The 15918-nt window shown below is 37.7% G+C and overlaps 1 long non-coding RNA gene across 1 annotated transcript in view; it reads left to right on the top strand.

The window, feature by feature from the left end:
- The first annotated feature begins 6000 nt into the window (after window positions 1–6000).
- Window positions 6001–15918, top strand: part of LOC134068954 (uncharacterized) — a 48089-nt gene continuing 38171 nt past the window's right edge. Inside the window, exon 1 of the long non-coding RNA XR_009936743.1 lies at window positions 6001–6140. This is a non-coding gene — a long non-coding RNA (uncharacterized LOC134068954). The remainder of the gene's footprint in view (window positions 6141–15918) is intronic.

Below are 15918 nucleotides of genomic sequence, written 5' to 3' on the forward strand. Positions count from 1 at the left end.
AAAAGTTATTGAAATATGGAGAAATAGAGAGAGTGATAGAGAAAGTGAGAGGAAGTGAAGCAAAATAAGTGAAAGAAAGTGGGGATGACAAGTGAGCTATCCAGTTCAATGGAGAGACACACAGAGAAGAAGTTCCATTGAAGTTGCTGAAGTCAGTGAGAGAACACTGGCAAAGTTGATTCCATTCTATTTCTTTAAAAGCTAATTATGATGTCACAAAGCCAATGTTAAGTCTATGGCAAAATTAAGTTTAGTTTTTATTTAATATTTCAAAAAGTAAAAGTCGTAGAAATATGAAAAGTAATAGGCCGAAACTTTGATGCAAGAGCTACGTGTCAAAGTTTGAACCAAGTTCCTACGATAAGCGGTTAAAGTCAAATTAGGGCCTGGAAGAATAATAATAAAAATAAAAATAATAAAAAGAAAAAGCCTAGGAATAACAATACAGTGCATTTCCATGCACTGTAATAACTAGAAAAGCATTTCCTGAAGGAAATACCAGTGCATGGAAAGTCATTGCAAGGATTATGCTAGGGTACTTAAAGTGATTATTAAGGTGTTGCTAGGCTAAATAAAGTGGTTACTATTCTATAAAAAGTGGTTACTAGGTTGGTTGCTAGGGAAATCACATTGGTTGCTAGGGAAATCATGTTGGTTGCTAAGGTGGTTGCCAGGGTGTCATTATGGAAGTGGTTGCTAGGTTGTTGCTAAGTTATTATAGTGGTTGCTTTGCTATAAAAAGTGTTATTTTAAATAATAGTTTTGAAAAGTTATCAAAATTGGGAGAAATAGAGAGAGTGATAGAGAAAGTGAGAGGAAGTGAAGAAAAAGAAGTGAAAGAAAGTGGAGATGATAAGTGAGCTATCCAGTTCAATGGAGAGACACACAGAGAAGAAGTTCCAATAGAAGTTGCTGAAGTCAGTGAGAGAACACTGGCAAAGTTGATTCCATTCTATTTCTTTAAAAGCTAATTATGATGTCACAAAGCCAATGTTAAGTCTATGGCAAAATTAAGTTTAGTTTTTATTTAGTATCTCAAAAAGTAAAAGTCGTAAAAGTATGAAAAGTAATAGGCCGAAAATTTGATGCAAGAGCTACGTGACAAAGTTTGAACCAAGTTCCTATGATAAGTGGTTCAAGTCAAATTAGGGCCTGGAAGAATAATAATAATAATAAAAAGAAAAAACGAAGGAATATCAATACAGTGCATTTCCATGCACTGTAATAATAACTAGAAAAGCATTTCCTGAAGGAAATACCAGTGCATGGAAAGTTATTGCTAGGATTATGCTAGGGTACTTAAAGTGATTACTAAGATGTTGCTAGGCTAAATAAAGTGGTTACTATTCATTAAAAAGTGGTTACTAGGTTGGTTGCTAGGGAAATCAAGTTGGTTGCTAGGTAAATCACGTGGGTTGCTATGGTGGTTGCCAGGGTGTAATTATGGAAGTGGTTGCTAGGTTGTTACTAAGTAATTTTAGTGGTTGCTTTGCTATAAAAAGTGTTATTTTAATATAGTTTTGAAAAGTTGTTGAAATTGGGAGAAATAGAGAGAGTGATAGAGAAAGTGAAAGGAAGTGAAGAAAAAGAAGTGAAAGAAAGTGGGGATGACAAGTGAGCTATCCAGTTCAATGGAGAGACACACAGATAAAAGTTCCATTGAAGTTGCTGAAGTCAGTGAGAGAACACTGGCAAAGTTGATTCCATTCTATTTCTTTAAAAGCTAATTATGATGTCACAAAGCCAATGTTAAGTCTATGGCAAAATTAAGTTTAGTTTTTATATAATATCTCAAAAAGTAAAAGTCGTAGAAATATGAAAAGTAATAGGCCAAAAATTTGATGCAAGAGCTACGTGACAAAGTTTGAACCAAGTTTCTATGATAAGTGGTTCAAGTCAAATTAGGGCCTGGAAGAATAATAATAATAATAATAATAATAATAAAAAGAACTAGAAAAGCATTTCCTGAAGGAAATACCAGTGCATGGAAAGTCATTGCAAGGGTTATGCTAGGGTACTTAAAGTGATTACTAAGGTGTTGCTAGGCTAAATAAAGTGGTTACGATTCTATAAAAAGTGGTTACTAGGTTGGTTGCTAGGGAAATCACGTTGGTTGCTAGGGAAATCAAATTGGTTGCTAAGGTGGTTGCCAGGGTGTCATTATGGAAGTGGTTGCTAGGTTGTTACTAAGTAATTATAGTGGTTGCTTTGCTATAAAAAGTGTTATTTTAAATATAGTTTTGAAAAGTTATCAAAATTGGAAGAAATAGAGAGAGTGATAGAGAAAGTGAGAGGAAGTGAAGAAAAAGAAGCAAAAGAAAGTGGGGATGACAAGTGAGCTATCCAGTTCAATGGAGAGACACACAGAGAAGAAGTTCCATTGAAGTTGCTGAAGTCAGTGAGAGAACACTGGCAAAGTTGATTCCATTCTATTTCTTTAAAAGCTAATTATGATGTCACAAAGCCAATGTTAAGTCTATGGCAAAATTAAGTTTAGTTTTTATTTAATATTTCAAAAAGTAAAAGTCATAGAAATATGAAAAGTAATAGACTGAAAATTTGATGCAAGAGCTACGTGTCAAAGTTTGAACCAAGTTCCTACGATAAGAGGTTCAAGTCAAATTAGGGCCTGGAAGAATAATAATAATAAAAACTAGAAAAGCATTTCCTGAAGGAAATACCAGTGCATGGAAAGTCATTGCAAGGGTTATGCTAGGGTACTTAAAGTGATTACTAAGGTGTTGCTAGGCTAAATAAAGTGGTTACGATTCTATAAAAAGTGGTTACTAGGTTGGTTGCTAGGGAAATCACGTTGGTTGCTAGGGAAATCAAATTGGTTGCTAAGGTGGTTGCCAGGGTGTCATTATGGAAGTGGTTGCTAGGTTGTTACTAAGTAATTATAGTGGTTGCTTTGCTATAAAAAGTGTTATTTTAAATATAGTTTTGAAAAGTTATCAAAATTGGAAGAAATAGAGAGAGTGATAGAGAAAGTGAGAGGAAGTGAAGAAAAAGAAGCAAAAGAAAGTGGGGATGACAAGTGAGCTATCCAGTTCAATGGAGAGACACACAGAGAAGAAGTTCCATTGAAGTTGCTGAAGTCAGTGAGAGAACACTGGCAAAGTTGATTCCATTCTATTTCTTTAAAAGCTAATTATGATGTCACAAAGCCAATGTTAAGTCTATGGCAAAATTAAGTTTAGTTTTTATTTAATATTTCAAAAAGTAAAAGTCATAGAAATATGAAAAGTAATAGACTGAAAATTTGATGCAAGAGCTACGTGTCAAAGTTTGAACCAAGTTCCTACGATAAGAGGTTCAAGTCAAATTAGGGCCTGGAAGAATAATAATAACTAGAAAAGCATTTCCTGAAGGAAATACCAGTGCATGGAAAGTCATTGCTAGGATTATGCTAGGGCAATTAAAGTGATTACTATAGTGTTGCTAGGCTAAATAAAGTGGTTACTATTCTATAAAGAGTGGTTACTAGGTTGGTTGCTAGGGAAATCACGTTGGTTGCTAGGGAAACCACATCGGTTGCGAAGGTGGTTGCCAGGGTGTCATTATGGAAGTGGTTGCTAGGTTGATACTAAGTAATTATAGTGGTTGCTTTGCTATAAAAAGTGTTTTTAAAATATAGTTTTAAAAAGTTATGGAAATTGGGAGAAATAGAGAGAGTGATAGAGAAAGTGAGAGGAAGTGAAGAAAAAGAAGTGAAAGAAAGTGGGAATGACAAGTGAGCTATCCAGTTCAATGGAGAGACACACAGAGAAGAAGTTCCATTGAAGTTGCTGAAGTCAGTGAGAGAACACTGGCAAAGTTGATTCCATTCTATTTCTTTCAAAGCTAATTATGATGTCACAAAGCCAATGTTAAGTCTATGGCAAAATTAAGTTTAGTTTTTATTTAGTATCTCAAAAAGTAAAAGTCGTAAAAGTATGAAAAGTAATAGACTGAAAATTTGATGCAAGACCTATGTGACAAAGTTTGAACCAAGTTCCTACGATAAGCTGTTAGAGTCAAATTAGGGCCTGGAAGAATAATAATAAAAATAAAAATAAAAAGAAAAAACGAAGGAATATCAATACAGTGCATTTCCATGCACTGTAATAAAAATAATAAAAAGAAAAAGCCTAGGAATAACAATACAGTGCATTTCCATGCACTGTAATAATAAAAAGAAAAAGCCTAGGAATAACAATACAGTGCATTTCCATGCACTGTAACTAGAAATGCAATTCCAAGGAATTACCAGTGCATGAAAATGCAAAAATGTAGAAAAAGATAATGTAGATATGGTTACTAAGGTGTTGCTAGGGTAGACATGGTGGTTGCATAATTTAATGAAAGTTGATAGTGTATCAGTAGGTTAAAAGTTGAATATGGATAGCTTAAAAGACAATTTAATGATTGTTGATTGACAGATAGTTTAATGCATGTTGATTGTTGCTAGGGTACTTAAGGTAATTGATAGGCTGTTGGTAGGGTACTTGAGGTAGTTGCTAAGCTGTTGCTAGGGTGGTTACTATAGTGGTTGTATAGAAAAATCATGTTGGTTGCTATGGAAACTGACATAGATGCTTTATTTCAACGGTTGCTATGTTGGTTGCTAAGTAGGTGGAAGTTTAATATAGTTGGCTGGAGGTATAGTTGATGATAACTGACAGTTGGAATGGTTGAATGGTTGATACACATTAAGTGTAATGAATGATGATAGATAGTTTAACCCTCTTTACCCCATAGCGGCCGCCGACGGCCTGTTAGAATTCTACTGTAACGGCCGCGGCCGGCCGCAGTGTTATAATCGCTGTAAACACGATATCTCGTTGTTTCTGAAATATATTTACATTCCTAAATAATACTTTGAACCCTTGCCTACATATTTTAATAATTATAACTATATGTTTGTATTGAGCTATTTTGAGATAATTTCGTTTTCTGAGTTGTGTCAGTGTCTGCCACGGAGGGAACAGGGGTTCGCCTGAAGTCACTGGCTAGCGTATAGGCTATCTACCTAGTAAAAGTCATTTGTCACAGCAATAACTCTTTGAAACAACAGCAGTATCATTTGTTACATTTTACTCTGCTTCCCGCCGCAATTAATAGCCTAGGCTATAACGTGGTAGTATAGAGCTCCCCAGTCCCGCCCCTCCTCCGAGAGAGGTGCTTGTCCGGAAGTAAAATTCTCATTCATTTCTCCCATTGACTTCTGGAAAAATTCGGATATAAAGAGTTTTAGACCATGCCTTAGGCTAACCAGCTACGATGTGACTCATAAGCATATAACTTATCATTTCGAGTGAAAAAATGAACAGAAAATGTAAAAAAAGCGAAAGGTACAAGACTGTGTACATATCTTAAATTCCGAGATAGAGAACTCAAATCCCAGGATGCTTTGCAAACGTACACACATTTCCAACATTTGCAGCCTAAAGATAGTTTAACATGGTTCCATATTAATCTGAGAAAAGAAGATGATTACTTCCTACCGTTTCCATTGAGTAAATTCAACCTTCAAGATGAGAAAACCGTTATTTTTCGAAAGACCACACATCGGTCCTGATCAGCCCTGCAGCCATTTTAAGTTTTGAAATTCCAGCGAGACGAAGCTGGACGATAGGCGCGGGAAAAGCTGAGTACAGTTTGTTTGGCATTGCCATGGCAACGGCGATCTCTACCAATCAAAGGCTCTGCTTTCACCAGTTTTACACGTTAGGGTGTCGGGTAGTGTAGTACTCTCTCGTTAAATCGTGAATAAAGCATTGTTTTCTCAAAACAAGGTTGATGCCCCCATTAACTTTTGACATCTATATGAGCAGGTATAATCGCTTAGTCACATCGTAGCTGGTTTTAAGTCTACCATGGACGGTTACGATGTTATGGCTTATTCTCCAATTGTCAATGGAGAAATTGTATTGGATTTTTACTTCCGGACTAGGCTGTGGGCGGGACTGGGGAGCTCTATAGCCAGCCAGCCACTGAAATCATTACCTCAGCTAGAGACTTTATTGATATGTCTGCCCTGCCTGCACCGAAACGACTATTCAGCCTTGAAGAAACTGTAACGTAGCCTACTGATCTGCACCGATGGCTCACAGGTGTTGGGAGATGAACTTCCTATGTTGGATGGTAATGCCACTGATGTAAGTGTTACATTTATCGTTTTCAATAAATACTCAAACTTAAATTTCCGTCTGTCATCGAGGATAGTCAATAGCTAATTTGTGCTAACTTCAGAACGAAGCCTTTCGGGCAGTAGACTACGATGGCTTGCTGTCATCCAGGTCGTAGTTGATGACTCAAATGACTTTATTTCTTTATACTATATCATATCTTCTAGTATGCATAAACGATTTTGAAATGAGTTTACATCCATTTGTCCAAGTTTAGACGACGTCAATTGTAACTTTAGGTAGGCTAATCCAGTTGGAGCTGCAGCCTAGTAGCACAAAACAGTTCACTTATGCAAGTGACGGTCTGGAGATAACTGCGATTTTATTAAAACATTTAAACTTTTATTGGAACAACGGGTGGGTACCCAGATAAACGTGATATTTTTCGGTCAAAAACATTGTAGTCATATTGGCTGACTAAAGCTGCCTGTTACGTGCATCACTGTCAGTGAATGAAGCAGGGGATCTGTCATCATGTAACGTCACGAGATCTCACGGGCAAATGAGACTAGATAATAATTGTGGATATGGATAGATGGATGGATAGATGGCTACGAAAACAACAACTCATACAGTTTTTCTCAGTCGCTTACATTTCATAGATCAGAGTTGAAATTCTCAAAACTACCTGTTCAATCTTCACATCATTGTGTCACTTGTGCACATCAAAGCAGTTTCTCATTTATTTTAGCAAGTTGCAAATGTTTTGGTACATCCATGCAAATCATTATGAACAATTATCTGCTGAATAGTCTCACCCCCACAACATTTAGGCATCAGTTCATAGCAGAAGTCTAAGTCTTTACATGCAAAATGGTTGAACATGTTGTCATATGAGAATTTGTGGCCTAAAAGACAGGAATATCAGGAGGAGTAGGAAGACTGCATTGTAATTCCTACAGCACTGCATGTATAATTTTCCCTGAAGAGTTTGTCCTATGGTCACATTTCACATTTCACACCTAAAGAGTTTGTCCTATGGTCACATTTTTTCCCTTTATATTAGGCCTATGCAGTGCTGTCTTTTCCTTTCTGTATTGCAATGACATGGTCTGTCAACAAATTACAGTAAAACAAAACAGTAAATTAATCTTGTTAGTGAATCTTGTCCAGTCTCTTGCAATCAAACTCCCACATACACTAAGGTGTAACCTACAATTTACAAAAATTATCATCAAAACTTTAGCCTTATTTTACATCAGAACATCCCTCCAGAGTACACTGCTATACTGACAACAGGACTAAGCCATTTGACTGTCTTATCCGTACAAAATAAAGGATGATTCAAGAAATGTACCAAAGCGACTGAGAGAAACTGTAACGTTGTCTGTTATAGTAGGCCTATAGGCCATAATGTGATTTTTACTGAACAAATTGCACAGACTATTTTACATAATGTTCAGCGCCACACGTAGTTAGTGTTGTAGGCCTAGGTGTTTCAAGTTCAAGTAGTTTATAGTCATGTAGGCTACTCATAAAGTGATTTATAGGTAATGAAATTATTTTTGTTGGACATGAATGGGGTGGAAGAAGAGTTTGAGATGATGGTAGTGAGAGAAGAGCTGGAGGAGGCAGTTGAATAGGAAACTGGGGAGATGACAGTGAGAGTGAGGAGATGGAGAGGTCGACAGAGAGGAGGGAGAGGGAGATGTCAGCAGCGGAGAGGAGGTGGAGGGGCAAGGGGGTGAGCAGGAGCAAGAAGAGGAGGACCAAGAGTAGTGCAGATGAGAGACAATGAATTGAATGAAGAGGAACTTTGGTCTGAAACTCGTCTCTCCTACCATTGAGCCGTGTGATGTCCAAGCAGGCCCAAAATGTATAGTCACCAATGTCCTGGACATTTGTGGCAGCTTGTTGGAGTATTTTTTTCTGACCAATCTTGTTGAGTAAACATGTATGCATAATGTAATCCTTCTGCTATATGACAGAGGAGGAGATGAGGGCCTTTTTCGGTTTTAATATATTGATGGGCATCCACCGTTTGCCATGTCTTGCGGACCACTGGACCACTGATAGCTGTCTCTGAGTATCGTACGTTGCAGACAGAATGTCCCACAATCGGTTTGAATCCATATCTCTAACCCTATAACATTATTATTACACAAATATAAAATATAAACTATTGATTTGTAAATAATTATGATTATTATTACTATGCACAGTGTAACTTTTACATTTGTGTCACATGTCACATTTTTCAGTGTTTCAATATGATTTTAATAACTTTGATATTACATGTAAAAAGATCCATATTTATTATCCTAATCTTATTCTACAACCACTAGTAGCTAACAATACATTGTATTACCATTGTCTTCCTATCATAGTGTTGTATTTATTGATGATATGTGAACATTCACACTGATTCACGACACAAATGAAAATGTTAAATCTCTGAACCGCATTTCTGTGCTTTGCTAACAGAACAACTGAACCCCTCAATCACCTGATATGTTGATATGTTATGCACAACAATACTAAAATGTAGGTCTACAGTACATGTTTGTATTATAACTTACTGCCAAAGTATTTTATCCAAGTTAACAAGAGGACTGAATACTCGTTTGGTCACAAATTATCCTTTTGATAAAGTTCAGTGCCCGTCTATGGAAAATATGAATATATAATTCTTAATGGATCACATATCATTTGAAAGAGCTATTTCTAATCTTTAAACTGAAAGAAACTTACAATGGACACTTTTCATTAGCTTTTTAGTTATTCTTGCTTATTTGAAATGTTTCCCAAATTGCCTTTTTGTTTTCGGAATTCCCAGGAATCTGGAGCATTGTTGTAGAATTCTACTGGGGTATAGAGGGTTAATGGATGTTGATGCAGGAAGTTTAATGAATGTTGATATTTTAAAAGTAGATCGTTTAAAAGTTGTTCATAGGCTGATAGTTTAATGCAAAGATATGAAATTCAGATGTAATCTAAGAGATCCAGTTGATAATATAGTTCATGCATAATGAGGAAGCAAGAGAGAGAGAGAGATCAATTTAGTTTGAACATCTAACATTCATGTGGTATCAAATGGCATCAGTAAAACATATGGATTGTTTATATAATTGATTCATGGAATATTTGATTTTAATTATCAGCATGTAATTCAAATTAATCAGCATGTAAAAGGTTTGATGATTAGATTCCTCCAAAATCATTAGCCTCAAATACAATAAGCTAGAGACAGTTCATAGAGCACACATCTATACAAATCAAATAGCCTCTGGATGTAGAGTTTGACGTTTTTGACCTTTCATTAAATAGAATTTTCTTGATCTTTATCTTGATATTGAAAACAAGCAGTATAAGGGCTATTTCATTAATCAGTTCAACTTCATTTTTTGTAATTTAAACCCACCACCAACCCCCCCTCTTTGGAGGACAACTTTATTGTATGAGTGGCCCAACTTTTAATTATTCAATGTCCATTTGTTGGCTTTAAAAAAAGGTAAAAGATTATTGGACGCCACACAATTACACCAATATCATTGGTTGATCTATTGTACCTTTCATTATAAAGTCTATAGAAATTCAGTTTTTTTGTGTCGGGGAAAAGTCAAGGAATTTTATATTTGACTTAGAGTGGGAACCCTGATTTTGTTTTTTGTCATAAAACATTCATCATATTTCATGGCTTCTAGTTGTTATAATATTGATAAAATGGTTCTAAATTAGTAAAATGTGTAAGTTAATATAATGGTTTAAAATGAGTAAAATGTGTAAAATGACATGATGTACAAAAGATTTGATGTACGAAAGATTTGATGAACAAAAAATTAATTAAGAATACAGAACACAGGATCATGATAACTGTAATATGTCTGTATAACACCTGAATGGGCACAGTGCTGAGGATCAGAGATGAAGATGTTATCCAACAATGTGTTTTTCTCAGTGGTCGAGGTGGTAATGAGATTTGTGAATCCTTTAGACTGGAACAACTCATAGATTGGCTTCCTTCCATTGGTCAACATGTCCTCATTGAAATCCCCACAGACTATAACTGGACTATCAGCAATAACATGTAAAGACTCCAATAAATGGCAGAGATTTGGCAAAAATAGGTTCGTGTTGTAATCCGGTGGTCTGTAAATCACTGCAATTAGTAGTGGAACTGGAGCAGCAAATTTCAAAACCAGGAATTCGAGATCAGTCACACCCTGTATGTATGGCATGTGATGGGCTTGAAGATGGCTTTTTACAAACATAGCAACTCCCCCACCATTTTTCTGTGCAAAATGTGAAAGAGTAGTGTATGACACATGTCTATTGCGCTTATACATTCGATAGTTCTCCAAATGGATATTTTCTGGGACAAATGTGCCAAAAAGGTGTGTTTCAGTAAAGCACAAAATATCTGCGAGGCACAATTCATGATGTCTCTTAATGTCATCAATATGGGCTGACAGTCCTTCAGTGTTGTGATGGATCAGTGTTAAAGATGGTGATCTCAGAGTGGGGAGGCAGTGAAGAAGGGGCATGGCGTTTCTAAAGTCAACTTTTTGCATACTGTCCACGGAAACGGTCACTTCTGGATCGGCATATATTTTATTTTCATCAAAATCAACTATGCGTAGACCATGTAGTGAAGTCGTTCTGCTGAGAGCAACGTATGCCATGCCAGGTTCAAATATGCGCTGCAACGAGACCACTGCAGAAACTGTCGTCATGCCTTGACATTTGTGTATGGTACAACCAAAGGCTAGAGTCATTGGAAATTGGTGGCGAACCACACCCTTTTTACTAAGAGGTTCCTCTACTCTTTCAATGTACACCAAATTGTCCGGTCCTTCTGGTCCTTTATTGCGATGTCTTTGTCCTGCATTGGGACTGTCCAATTCAACACCAAGCATTTTTACAAGTGATCTGCCATTTTGGTCATGATAAACAATTTTTCCAATCTTTCCAAATGAACCATTCACCAGTCCATCTTCCACATCTATGTTTCTTATTAACATCACACGAGCACCATCAGCAACTTGTAGTCTGTCTGGTAAATCTCCTTTATGTCCTTCAAAAGGTGCACTCTGTCTTTCCATCCGACCAGTTCGTAGATCTTTCTTATAGTCATGTGCATCAATGTTGATCAGTTCAGAGTATAGAGCAGATATTGTGTTTGCATTGTGTTGGTTTACTTCTTTATTTGTAGCAAAAACATGCAGGATGTCTTTGGGACAGTCATCAGCTTGACATATGGCCTGTGCAAGTAGAGCTCTGTCTGATTCAGATAATGCCTCTCCTTTGCGTTTCACTCTTATCCTGTTGAGCAGCTCAGCAAATGGCACATCATCTTTCTGGCGCATGATTTCTGTGAGAGTGACTACTTGGAACCGATCTTTCCAGATATCAAGAACATGATCCTCAAACACACAGAGAGGTTTGGCTTTACCGGGGGGACTTATCTGGTTGAAATCGCCACAGGCAAGTATTGAGACTCCGCCAAAAGGTTTCTTGCTGCCTTTGATTTCTTGCAGTCTCCAATTGACATATGCAAAGAGTGATTTTGATATCATGGACACTTCATCAATGACAATTATTTCAACATTGGATAAGGTTGCTCTCACTTCATCTAGACGGTTTCCAAGGCACTGGTAAGGTGGTTTAAGGCTTCTTGGTAGTTTCAGTACAGAATGCAGTGTCTTGCCAGATATATTGTAAGCTGCTGTGCCAGTAAATGATGTGAGAAGGACAGTGGGCATGGACATGTCTCTTTCCTCTGTGATGCGAGGTAACTTGCGGAGTATCTTTGATGCCTCTATGTAAATGCATTTGATGAGGTGTGATTTACCAGTTCCAGCTCCACCAGTGACAAAGTAAAAGAACTGATCGGCATTCTGTCTACATACGCGTCTCATGCACCATTTACGCACTGTATAGAATATAGATGCCTGCGTTTGATTTAGATTTTGATACATGTTACGGACCACAGTGGGGTCTATTTGAGGAGCCTCAAACATTGGTGCTGCACTTCCTCTGTTTGTGGTACTTGAGCTGTATTCAGGAATGTCATCTCGTTCATTTATTTCGTCTGGATTCATTTCCTCACGCTCAGAAATGCACTCAAGTCGAAGAAGCTCTGTCTCAGGTGCAAGTGTTGTCCATGCATCCTCCATAGGTCCATTTTCTTCTATGTTCTCAATAGCTTTCTCTATTGCATCACTGTTCTTTTCATATTGTGACCTGTTCTTCTTGACAACAGAAACTACTCTCTCATTATAGTCTCTTCCAGGAAGACATATATAGCCTGATGTATAAAATGACTCATACGTTGGAAATCCTGTGGGTTTCAGTTGTGAATCTGAACGATAAGGGAGGTACAGTTTGAGCAATGTGCCATAGAACTTCTCTGGAGTCTTTTGTTCAGAAAATCGGGCATATCTGATAATGGCAGGCTTTCCTCTTGTTCGCTTTTGAATGAAGCCCATTTCATTTTGAAGTGGTAAAACCTTTTTTCCTTCTTTCTGCCTTCCATACACAACTCTGTAAGTGGAAGCAAACTCTGCCAAAAACATTGTTGCAAACTCTGGTGTATCTGGTCTGTTTTTGTATTTATCTGGCATTCCGGACATCCAAACATTCTCTGAATCAGGAATTCTGTTATTCAGGTATCTTAATGGGACACTCATTTTTAAAGCATTGTCATCAGTGGGTATAAATATCACATTTCGAGAGCAAGACTTCAGTTTCAAGCTACAGACTCGTGCAACAGCCTCTTGAACACTAACTTCTCTGTTTTTGGAGTATGCTTGCATGATTTGTTTCATTTCCTCAGTGTCAGAGGTATTGGATTGAGACGTGTCAGACACAACTCTTTTCAAATACTCACTCATCTCATGTTCAGCTTTCGAAATGTATGATAAGATGTACATCAGACAGGAATAAGGGTTCAGGATGAACTGAATATCAATATTTGCATTCCAGGCCCTTAACAAATGCTCATTATAGCCATTAATCCAGCAGTCCTTTGGTTGACGTTTCATCACTAGCACACTGGACTTTGTTAATGAACTGACACAGTTTAGGTATTCCTCATAGCTTAAGTTGCATTGGGCAAGTAGATGTGGGATGCTTTCAAACAATGTTGTGGAATTATTCAGCAATTCCCATAAAGGCCTCAGCTTAGTTTTGGCTTCTTCAGGAGACATGGGAGAGCGGTCATGATCAGATTCATCGTCAGATTCGTCCATGAGCTCTACTGGCATGGGTCGTGTTATAAATGTGCTCTCGACAGGCTGTTTCGGGAATCCAAACCGACAGTGCTTATTTCCTTTCTTACAAGACTTTGAGTGCCTTTTGCTGTGGGTTTGCACCTCTGTCACTATTTTGAAAAGCTCAGGGTCTGTATTTGGGTCAGGCAGCTGACATGTTATGTACTTGTCCACAAATTCACACACTCTCTCATCTGGGTCATCTTCAAATACAGGTGCGTTCTTACACCAAACCAACATATGTATATGAGGCGAACCTCTAGCTTGATACTCCACTCGAAAAAAGTAGTCAATGACCTCACCAATGGGCTGTGCTGGTGACAAAAGTAGGTGTCTGAGAAGTGCATCAACACGCTTGTCAAACATGCGCATGGTGGTGACAGGGTTGCTACGTAAGATCTCACATTTTGATGCCCAGTCAAGCTCAGAAAAGTCAACCTGCTCTCCTTGCTGTGCCTTTATTGTTTCTATGACCTCTGGCCATCTCATTTCAGCAGCACTAAATGTACAGAAGAATGTTGGGGTACCCAGCTGACGAAGCATTGCAAAGAGGTCTCTGAGTGTTCTTTCCCAGTATGCGGGAGTACCTCTCAAAGGTTGCATGAATCGTGTGGCATCTTTGTTCCGTATCAGTTTTTGCACTTCATGTTTGTCTTGAAGCAATCTTGCAGTTATTTTGCGTCCATCTCTGGTCATAGGTTTTCCTTTACGCAGTTGAATAGACATAGAAGACTTTGCCAAATGCATTTCTGTGATAAATTGTGCAAAAAATATATAATTGGAGTCGAGAGCAAATCGATTGTCAACACAAAAGAGACGTGCATTGAAATATCTGCTTGGTGATAATTTCATTGGTCTTTGTGTTTCATCCAAAGTGTTCATTCCAGTGGGGAACTGTACAGGGAAAGCCATTGCCTCTAGTTTGGGAACTCTGAAAAAACTCACTGGTCTGTTTCCTTCTGCTGGTGCCACAGTGAATATACCTTCACCAAATGTGATTATTTCCTGTGCAATATCAGCTGGCTGTAAGCATGAATCTATAGAGCATCCACCATTTTGTTGACTTGTGTCCTGCTCAGAGTTAAGTGAATCTTGGTTATCATATAACTCATGTGTTTCATTATTAGGGTGATTGACAGCACTATTTGTTTCTGAATGTTCTGGGTCAGTAATGTCAAACTCGTCCACTGCATCAGTCTCCATTAAATCAACTTCCTCTGCTGCATTGATGTCATTTTCATCTGCCAAGCCATTAATTCCATCCCCAAACGCTTGTGTATCATTAGTTATGGTTATGTCCTTGTACTCTGAATGCATCTCTTTCAGTTTGGATAAGGCACGCAATACTTTGGTCATGTCTACAGTTTGGAACTGGTAATGTCCTGTGTAGTTCATTCTTCTTTTCAACTTCACTTTCAAAAGTTGTGACTGGCTGTTGGGTCTAGGCAAAGCATTGACTGTTGATTCTACCTCTGAAGGGACACACACAACTCCACCATGTATTAATTTCTGCTGGCCTTTGGGAAGACTGATTATTTTTGCAAATGGTATGTACCGTGCAATGATGTGTCTTTCAAGTATATTAAGATTACTGAGCTCTGGAGGAATTGGTGATAGCTCTAACATATTGTTTACAGCAATGGCCGGCATTTTCCCCATCTTTAAGTTTTCATCACAGCTGTAACAAATCCACTCTGTCTTTTCATCTGATGCACAACATGATTGAAGTGCACTGCACTGCTCGCTGCATGTATGTACATATTTGCCTGTTAAGCATCGATCAACCATGCCTCGATTCTTTCGATAACATTCATGATTGCACTCTTTTACCTGGTTATAAAACAAAGCTCTGTGACACACTGTACACACAAAAGTAGGCCCGTTCTGTACATCCATTTGAAAAGATGTGATGGCATCATGCAAAAGTGTGTTTTCTGTTTGTGTTGACTGTTGTTCAACCTCTTGCTCTGATTGAAGTCCAGACAGGCGTGTAAGATGATGGTACTTACGTCGTATATGTAAAGCACAACGCATTTTGAGAATCATTCTCTGGAAACTGTTATTTAGGTCCACACCTGCATTTTTCTTTTTTTGTAGATAACGATAATGCTTGAAAAGGGGGTCATTTCTGTATCTGTCAGTGTAGGTTTCCCTTTTTTTCTGCCTGTATGTTGGATCATTTGCATAGTGATTTTTCATGGTCAACTTCTGTCTTGAACGATAGTTTATATCATGGGCATAACGTTTCTGTATGTAAGCCTGCTGCCTTGATCTGAAATTCATGTCACTTGAGTAACGTTTCTTTTGGTAAGCCTGTTTTCTCGATCTAAAACTTAGGTTACAGGAGTACCAGCTGTTGTAGTATAACTGTTTTTTTAACTTATAGTTAGGTTCATGCATGTAACGATCTCTGAGGTACGATTTTTTATTGTGTTGAATGCTGTTTGCATACCTCTTTCGTTCATATTCCAATTTTTTCATTCTATTCTGTTCGTAATATTTCCGCTGTCTGATTCTGTTGTTCTCACATAAGGACA

Source organism: Sardina pilchardus, chromosome 21, assembly GCF_963854185.1.
Source record: "Sardina pilchardus chromosome 21, fSarPil1.1, whole genome shotgun sequence".
Classification (NCBI taxonomy): domain Eukaryota; kingdom Metazoa; phylum Chordata; class Actinopteri; order Clupeiformes; family Clupeidae; genus Sardina; species Sardina pilchardus.